The following is a 9,010-nucleotide window of genomic DNA, read 5'->3' as shown; positions in this document are numbered from 1 at the left end:
GTGACTAAAGGTTCAAAGGGAAAACTACATTATGGCAAGTGCGGTAAGCTCCACTTGGGAGAGTGTAAAGATGGAAAGAATGGTTGTTATAAATGTGGCCAGGTAGGCCATTTTCAGAAGGAGTGTCCGACATCGGTCAATTGAGCCAGTCTTCCACTATTGCACCCTCGGCTAGAGGTAATCAGACGAGTACTACTTTAGGTACGCGAGGAGGTAGAAACTGTCTATATGCCATGGGTAGCCGCCAAGATCAGGAAAACTCCCCATATATTGTGACAAGTATGATTTGAGTTTTTACTTTTGATTATTATATTTTTATAGATCCGAGTGCCACCTTATCCTTTGTATCTCCTTATATAACTAGTATATTTGATAAAATTTCTGAGTGTCTTCTAGAGCCTTTCAGTCTATCTACTCATGTGGTAAGTCTATCTTAGCTAAGAGGGTCTATAGAGATTGTGAGGTGTTTATCCATCACATGGATACCATGCTTGACTTAGCTGAGTTGGACATGGTCAATTTTGATATGATTCTTGGCATGGACTAGCTTTATTCTTGTTATGCCACTGTTGATTATAGAACTCAGATTGTTAAGTTCATTTTTGTGAATGAGCTAGTCGAAGAATGGAGGGGTAGCCTTTTTGTGCCTAAGGGTAAGTTTATCTCCCACCTTAGGGACAGAAAGTTGATCTCTAAAGGGTGTATTTATCACATTGTTAGAGTCAAAGATGATAGTGTTGAGTTACCTACTCTTGAGTCTATCCCCATTGTAAATGATTTTCCTAAAATATTTCTTGAGGATATGCCCAGAGTTCCTCCTGCTAGAGATTGACATTGGGATTAATGTTCTTCTTGATATGCAGCCTATTTCTATTCTGCCATATAAAATGGCTTCTATCGAGTTGAAAGACCTTAAAGATCTCCTAGTTAAGGGATTTATTAGGTAGAGTATCTCACTTTGGGGTGTTCTTTTCCTATTTGTGTGAAATAAAGATGGGTCATTATGAATGTGCATCGACTATCGTCAACTAAATATGGTCACCATAAAGAATAGGTATACCCTTCCCAAGATAGATGATCTGTTTGACCAGCTTTAGGATGTCACTTATTTTTCAAAAATAGACCTGAGATCAAGCTACCACCAGTTGAAAGTCAGAGAATGTGTTATCCCAAATATTTCTTTCAGAACCCGATGTGGTCACTTCGAGTTTCTTGTTATGACCTTCAGTCAGACTAATGTTCACGCAGCATTTATGGAATTGATGAGTGTTCAAACAGTATTTAGATATTTTGGTGATTGTATTTATAGATGACATACTGATCTATTCAAGAAGTGAGGAGGCACGCTAATCATCTCAGAATTTTCCTTCAAACTCTTAAGGATGTGAATTCTGGTTTGTGTCTGTGGAGTTCTTAGGCTATATTATTTCTAGAGATGGTAAACGAGTTGATTCACAAAAGATTAAAGTGGTTAAGAACTGGCTAAGGTCCACATCCTTGACTGATATAAGGAGTTTCTTGGGCCTGGCGAGCTACTATCGTAGATTTATTGAAGGGTTCTTATTCATATCTTCACCATTGACTAAGCTAACTTAGAAGAAGGCTAAGTTTCAATGGTCTGTTACTTGCAAGAAGAGTTTACAAGAGTTCAAAACAAAATTAACTACTACTCTAGTGCTATCCCTAAACGAGAGAATGGATGGTTTTGTTATCTTCTGTGATGCATCTAGATTTGGATTGGGATATGTGTTAATGTAGAAGGGAAATGTGATAGCATATTCTTCCAAACAACTTAAGATTCATGAGAGAAATTACCCAACTCACGACCTTGAGTTGGCAGCTGTGGTGTTCTCTCTCAAGATTTGGTGTTACTATCTTTATGACATACATGTTGATGTGTTCACAGATCATAAGAGCCTGCAATATGTGTTTACCCAAAAAGAGCTAAACTTGAGACAGAGGAGATAGATCAAGTTGCTCAAAGACTATGATATAAGCATTCTTTACCATCCAGGTAAAGCTAATATTGTGTCGATGCTCTTAATAGGTTATATATGGGAAGCACTACTCATGTAGAAGAGGGAAATAAAGAATTGGCCAAAGAAGTACATAGGCTTGCACGTTTTGGAGTTCAACTTATCGACTCAAGTGATGGTGGTACAATCATTCAGAATAGGGATGAATCATCTCTAGTTGCAGAGGTGAAAGAAAAGCAAGATTAGGACCCCATTCTCCTTCAACTGAAAGACGAGGTTCACAAGCAGAAGGTAATGGCCTTTTCCAAAGGGAGAGATGGAGTGTTAGGGTATCAAGGGAGATTGTGTGTTCCAATAGTTGATAGTATTCGAGAGAGAATCATGGAAGAAGCCAATAACTCCAAGTATTCCATCCATCTAGGTACTACGAAGATGTATCATGAATTGAGAGAAATATACTAGTGAAGTAGAATAAAGAGTATAGTAGAGTTTGTGTCCAAGTGTTTGAACTGACAAAAATTCAAAGTTGAGCATCAAAGGCTTTTTGGAGTAGCTCAGAATATTAAGATTCCAGAATGGAAATAGGAGATGATAAATATGGATTTCATTACTGGTCTACCGCGATTCCGCAGACATTATGACTCTATTTAGTTAATTGTGGATAGAATGACCAAGTCAGCCTATTTATTGCCAGTTAAGACTATGGACACTATAGAGGATTATGCCAGACTGTATCTTCGAGAGATTATTAGATGTATGGAGTTCCTTTGTCTATCATCTCAGATAAGAAAGCTCAGTTCACTGCTCAGTTTTGGAATTTATTCCAAAAAGGTTTGGCTTCAAGAGTGAACCTTAACACTGGTTTTCATCCGTAGATAAATGGCCAAGAAAATTCTATGATACAAACTTTGGAGGATATGTTAAGAGACTTTTTCATTGACTTCAAAGGTAATTGGGACGACCATTTACCTCTTATTGAGTTTACATACAATAATAGCTTTCATTCGAGCATTCAGATGACTTCCTATGAAGATCTATATGGGAAGAGATATAGATCACCAATTGGTTGGTTAGAGGTTGGAGAAGTTTATTTGATTGGACCAGACTTGGTTCATTAAGCCATGGAGAAGGTGAAGATCATCAAAGAGACGTTGAGAACTGCTTAGAGTCATCAAAAATCCTATATTGATATTAGGAGGAGAGACTTGGAGATTGAAGTGCATGATTGGGTATACTTGAAAGTTTCATCCATGAAGAGTGTGATGAGATTTGGAAAGAGAGGGAAGCTTAGTCCCCGCTATATTTGTCCTTATCAGATTGTGAAGAGGGTTGGTAATGTAGCCTATGAATTAGAATTTTTCCTAGAGTTAGAAGTTATTCATCTTGTATTTCACATCTCTATGCTTAAGAAGTGCTTGGGAAATCCTTCAATTGTTGTCCCAACTGAGAGAATTGGGGTGAAGGAGAGTTTGAATTATGAAAAAAATCCCAATTTAGATTCTAGATCGTTAGGTTCATAAATTGAGAACCAAAGAGGTAGCATCCGACAAGGTCCTATAGCCAAATCAGTTTGTTGAAGAGGCTACATGGGAAGCTGGAGAGCATATGAAAGCTAGATATCCTCATCCATTCATGCCTTCTAATTATGATGTTTATGGTAACGTTCGTTTCTTATCTTTGATTTGAAGTCCATTCCGAGTTTGAGTATTTAATATGTATTCCTGAGTTTAATTAGTTGATTGTACAAATGATTAATTGTTGAGTTCTTGATTGTATTCGTTCCTTAAGAAAAACCTTTATCTTGATCTTCATTTGAGGATGAATGATCTCAAGAGAGAGATATTATAACACCCCGTGTTATCCTAACCTAAACTAGGATCGATGACTATGAGAAAAATTAAGGAAAAGAAATGACTTTGAGGACCACAAGTTTCGTCTATGATTCATAGAGCGTTCTACGAGTCGTAGGAATAATAAGTACACCCTTCCCAACACTTTGTAAAATATGGAGTTTTGAGAAGTCACCTATGATTGCTTTTATGAGTCCTAATAACTCTTACGACTTAACCAAAATCCTAAAGTCAAATTTCACTCATACAAATTGAATTGACGAGTCATCAAAGTCCCTAAAAGTCGTAGAAATGACCTATAGAGAAACTTTAGAGACTCAAAATTTCAGGCTTCTGAGAAACCTATAGGATGAGTCGTGTTTATGACTCATCGAGGGGTTTACCACTCATAGACCTGAAGAGTAAATGTTTCTACAAGTCCCTTATCAGTACCTTGAACGCATAATACTCTCATTAAAACTAAGATTATTTGAGAGGGAGGATTAGAGAAGATGAGAAAGGCTAGGATTCAAATTCTTCAAGAAAGGTCTTTGAGTTCTTAATTGCTCTTCGTCTCTAGGTATGTAAGGCTAAACTAAAATATAAATTTTTTTATTCCATGTGCCCGTGATTATGATAGGTTGATTGTGAATGGATTGAGTTCCCATTAATGTGTTCTTGATAATTTATTTTCTAAATTTACATATTTTAATAATTATTAATAAGTTCATACTTTTATACAAATGAATTCCTTGAACGTATGATTTGAACTATTTATTTCATAAACCTTAATAGCATATTGATTGATATTACATTGTATATACCTAAAGATTGAGTCTAGAGCCTTGTACTTATGAATGTGATTGTGATTAGGATGTGAGCATGATGATAATGTCGATCAACTGATGGTCCTATATATTTTACTTAATTGAACCCAAGTGAATGGTCTCAACTAATTGTTGTCATAAATGATTGCCTAAAACATTTCTTAATCAAATAATTGGGAATAATTGGGAAATTGATTGGTTGAGAGGATAGATTGATAGAATTGATGACTTGAAAAAGTTCTACAGAGACTTGTTGATTTAGTTTGATTTGGATTGATTCTCTTATGAGCTTTGAGTCTTGGTAGGAGTAACGAGCACCGAAAGGGTAAGACTAAGTAATAACTCAAACCCAATACCTACGTCGCCATATATAGGAGAGGATTGAACCATTAAGCCGGATGCTTTCTAAATTATTATCCTGACATGGTAGGACTTGATTGGTTTTGGATCCATGGTTGGTTGATTCATTATTACCCTAACAAGGTAATGGATGGATGTGGTAACAATGTCGGTTTTTTGTACTATCACTGGCTCATAAGTGATGGTTGTCGAATAAGAGAAACTCCCATATAGGTATTGGTAATATTCTGATTGGATTGGAAGGTATATAATTGGTCTTTGTCTAAATTTTATCCTTGTTTGGACTTATGACATCTTGATTGAGTCATTCACCTTTTGATTCGAGATCTCTGAGTTGAATTGATTCTACCTTGATGCATGTTTCATTATGTTATTTTACATACTCATACATTCCATGTACTGACGTCCATTTAGGCCTGCATTCATGATGCAGAGACAGGTACTAGAGATCATCAAAAGGTGCATCGTTGAGGATATGTTCGTATTCAGCTATTTGGTGAGTCCTTCTTGCTTCCAGAGGATAACACATCTATCATCCTAGCTTTGAGTTTAGTTTTTGTCATTTGATTCGAGGTAGCCATGAACCTGTCATTGGCACCCTTAGATGTCATTGGCACCCTTAGATAGTTGATAGAGGCTTCATATTCGATTGGTTTAATTATTGGCTAGTTTCATTCATACTAGTCTTGTTAATTTAATTAATTTGATAGGTTGTTGGCCTTTGGCCTTATCTTATGAGTTAGTTTTCATAATGATTTGAGTCTTCCTCTGTTAAAATGTTGATGAATGATGGTGTGATTGGACCAAGTGGTTCTCTTGGAGACTAGCAATGGTCTTCAAGTGCTGGTCATACCTAGGGTACCCTCTCGGATCGTGACAAGAAGCCTCAATGGATTCTAGCTGAGGATTGGAAAAAGTTACTTAACCATTGGGGGAGCAATTTCAGGTTTAAGAAGATGAGCAATATCGGTAAGAAGCTAGACGTTTGGTTTGAGCCATGAGCTCAACAAACCTATTTAAGCTATTAATTGAAAATAATAGTTATTTTTTTCTAAATTTATATTCTAATGTTATTACTGTTCAATTCAAAATCAATATCTTCAAGCCTTAGATAATTTTCTTCAGACTCGGCCAGAAGATAACCAAGGCATGATACTTAGCCAAGAGTAGGCTGAGAGAGTTTGGCTAGACTCAGTTGGTGGTCCGAGTAAATATGGGTATAATTATGGAATTCCACAACAGACCTTTCATGACTATCATTATGAGCTAAAAGGCCTAGGTACGAAGCATTTCACTATGTGAAAGTGAAACTCATTTGACCTTATAGAGAAGAGTGACCAAGAACCGAGATAGCCTAAAGGTTGCCCTGCCAAGAATGAAATCTTCTTAGTGAATGGATAATGAACCAAGAATGTATTAAGACCAATTACCACACCTGATGCATAAGTAGCTCCGAAGAACAATGCAAAAGTGTGATAGATGATTGATAACGGCCATCTATCTGTAGCATCATAACAGTAAGTATTACGAGCTAACAGATTTATGGGGCACTCTTGGTCATACGTACCATCCATCTCTATTGTAGATAATACATTCATTGACCACTCATGAATAGGGGCAAGTAACCTATGTTTTATGTAATTACATATTGCAAAGATTCTACGCTTCCCAGCTCTTGAGAGTGTTTGAGCTAGTCTACCTGTAACCAAAGGGATACCTTTATAGGACGGAATGATGGTTTCCATTAATGGTCCTATCCTTCGTTTAAACCAATTGGCTATAGTCGGGTCAAAAGGATATATCATCATTTTAAAGAATAGAGGGATAAGCGATAGAGTGAATCTTATTTAAATGAAACAAAAAAGCTACCATTACGTGAGTTCAATTCATGAAGATGTTAGAATAATTTATCAACTTCACCCTAATAGGAGGTACGAAGTTGCTTTGAAGATTCGTTGAACAGAGTTCAACTCATTCGTCCAAAAACTATAACTAATCCATCAGTCAATCCTTTCTAACTCTCTTTCCCTTCATTTTCCCTTCATTTTTCATTCACTTATCTTCTCTTCTTCTTCGATTCCTTTCCATTAAGAAAGGAGGAAATACTATATATATACTAAATCGGAATGAAGGTAGTTCTCTTGATGATGAAATAAGGAAGACTAATTTGGCTATGGAAAAGAAGATTGTTGAGATATCTAGTCAAGTTGGAGCCTCGTGGACTAGGGAAAGGAGGAGGGACATAAAGTATGTGGGTCTTATGGCTGAACTAGATACATTACTTACTTCAGGAGGGATTCCACCTTGTTCTGATGATGTCACTTACCCTCCTCGACCTTCTCAGTCTCGACGTACTAAACCGCAAATATATGGTCAACAAAGAGATTTTATAAATGAGTCTAGTGGTGAAGAAGATGACGAGGATCATGTGGCAAACACACAACCACATTAGTGAAGTTTAGAGTTGTACTAGATAATCTAAATTCCTTACTTTATAGTTTGTTTGTACTAATTATTAAGTTTTTTGTGAATGAATGATTCTATTATATATAACTTACGACTTTTATGTTTTGTTTGTTCTAATTCGAATAACGTTTAAGTTATTTTTCATGTTGAGTTGATAAGAGAATATATACCAAATGATTTGTTATATCGGTATATTGTTGGAACTTCTTTGAGCTTGATTTTGCTGATTAGAATATATGTTGAATTAAAATGGCATGTGGGTAGCTGTAAAAGAAGCAATAAGTTGCTAGATTTGTTTTCAGATAAGAGGCCTCATGAGGTCACTTTTCTGCCTTTTATTTTCTAGCAATTTCTTTTTTCAAGCAATGAGATAAAGCGACCTCATGAGGTCTCTTTTTTGGGAAAAACTATTTTTTCTCATTAAAGAGACCTCATTAGCTCGCTTATTTTCTTGTGTGTTTTAGTGAAAGCGACCTTATAAGGTCTCTCTTCATAAAATTAATAAATTTAATAATTTTTATAGACCTCATTAGGTCTCTTTTCGAGAATATAAAATAAAAAGAAATAATAATATAGGGACCTAATAAGGTCTCCCTTTTTAAAAAATAAAATAAAAATAAATAATAACTAGCAACCTGATGAGGTCTCTTTTTGAATAATTCTGTAAAAAATTAGTAGAGACCTCATGAGCTCTCTACAAAAATCCACCTGCATTCTAACGACCAACATTTGAGGTCTCTTTTAACATTATTTTAGTAGTGATTTAAGATTCATTAATCTAACTGCAACAGACAAAGCAGAGTGCGGACTCCTTCACATAGTGGACGACTAGCCTCTTCTAAATATTGATAAAAGCATCTTGTTTCTTGTCATGCCTCGAGAGGGTACCCTAGGCGTGGTCGGCACTCAAAGACCATTTTTGCCTCCAAGCGAACCACCTAGTCTAATTGCTCATTCAGTCACTCAGCGGAAGACTAGACTCAATAGAGAGAGTTAACTCAAGTGGACATTTAAAAACATCTTCATCAATAGGTAAATAATAGTAGGACTGGGAATATTTCGGTTCAAACCGAAAAAACCGAACGAACCAATTTTTTTTAATTTCGATTTCGATTTTTTGGTTTATTCGGTTGGTTTTGGTTTTCAAATTTAAAATTTTGATTATTCAGTTAGGTTTGCGATTTTAACTATATAAATTCGATTAAACCGAGAAACCGAATTTTACTATACTTAGTCACTAAGCCCTAAAGGCCTATATTCTAACTCCCAAGCCCAATATCAATGTGGACTAATTATGTGGAATTGGAGTGACCCAAATCGGCAAATCCAATTAGCCAATTCCCACATCTGATATTCCACATTACTGAAGACTAAAATTTAATTCCCAAATCAAAAAATTAAAATCCCTAGTCTGAACTTTGATGTCTCAAATCTCATCTCACGAGTCGGTAGTCGTGACTCTAACCTCCGACCTATCGTTGAGAGGTCGTCAATTTGGGAGCTGTTGTTAGTTGCATACAAACACACAATTCAGCATCTCATCGTTGTTCAT

General features: G+C 36.0%; 1 pseudogene; it reads left to right on the top strand.

Moving 5' to 3' along the window:
- Nucleotides 1-5,416: 5,416 nt before the first annotated feature.
- LOC129884185 (uncharacterized) lies at nucleotides 5,417-7,444 on the top strand (annotated as a pseudogene).
- Nucleotides 7,445-9,010: the final 1,566 nt, after the last annotated feature.

The sequence above is a fragment of the Solanum dulcamara genome, chromosome 4 (genome assembly GCF_947179165.1).
Source record: "Solanum dulcamara chromosome 4, daSolDulc1.2, whole genome shotgun sequence".
Classification (NCBI taxonomy): domain Eukaryota; kingdom Viridiplantae; phylum Streptophyta; class Magnoliopsida; order Solanales; family Solanaceae; genus Solanum; species Solanum dulcamara.
This window is presented reverse-complemented; position numbering and strand designations above follow the sequence as displayed.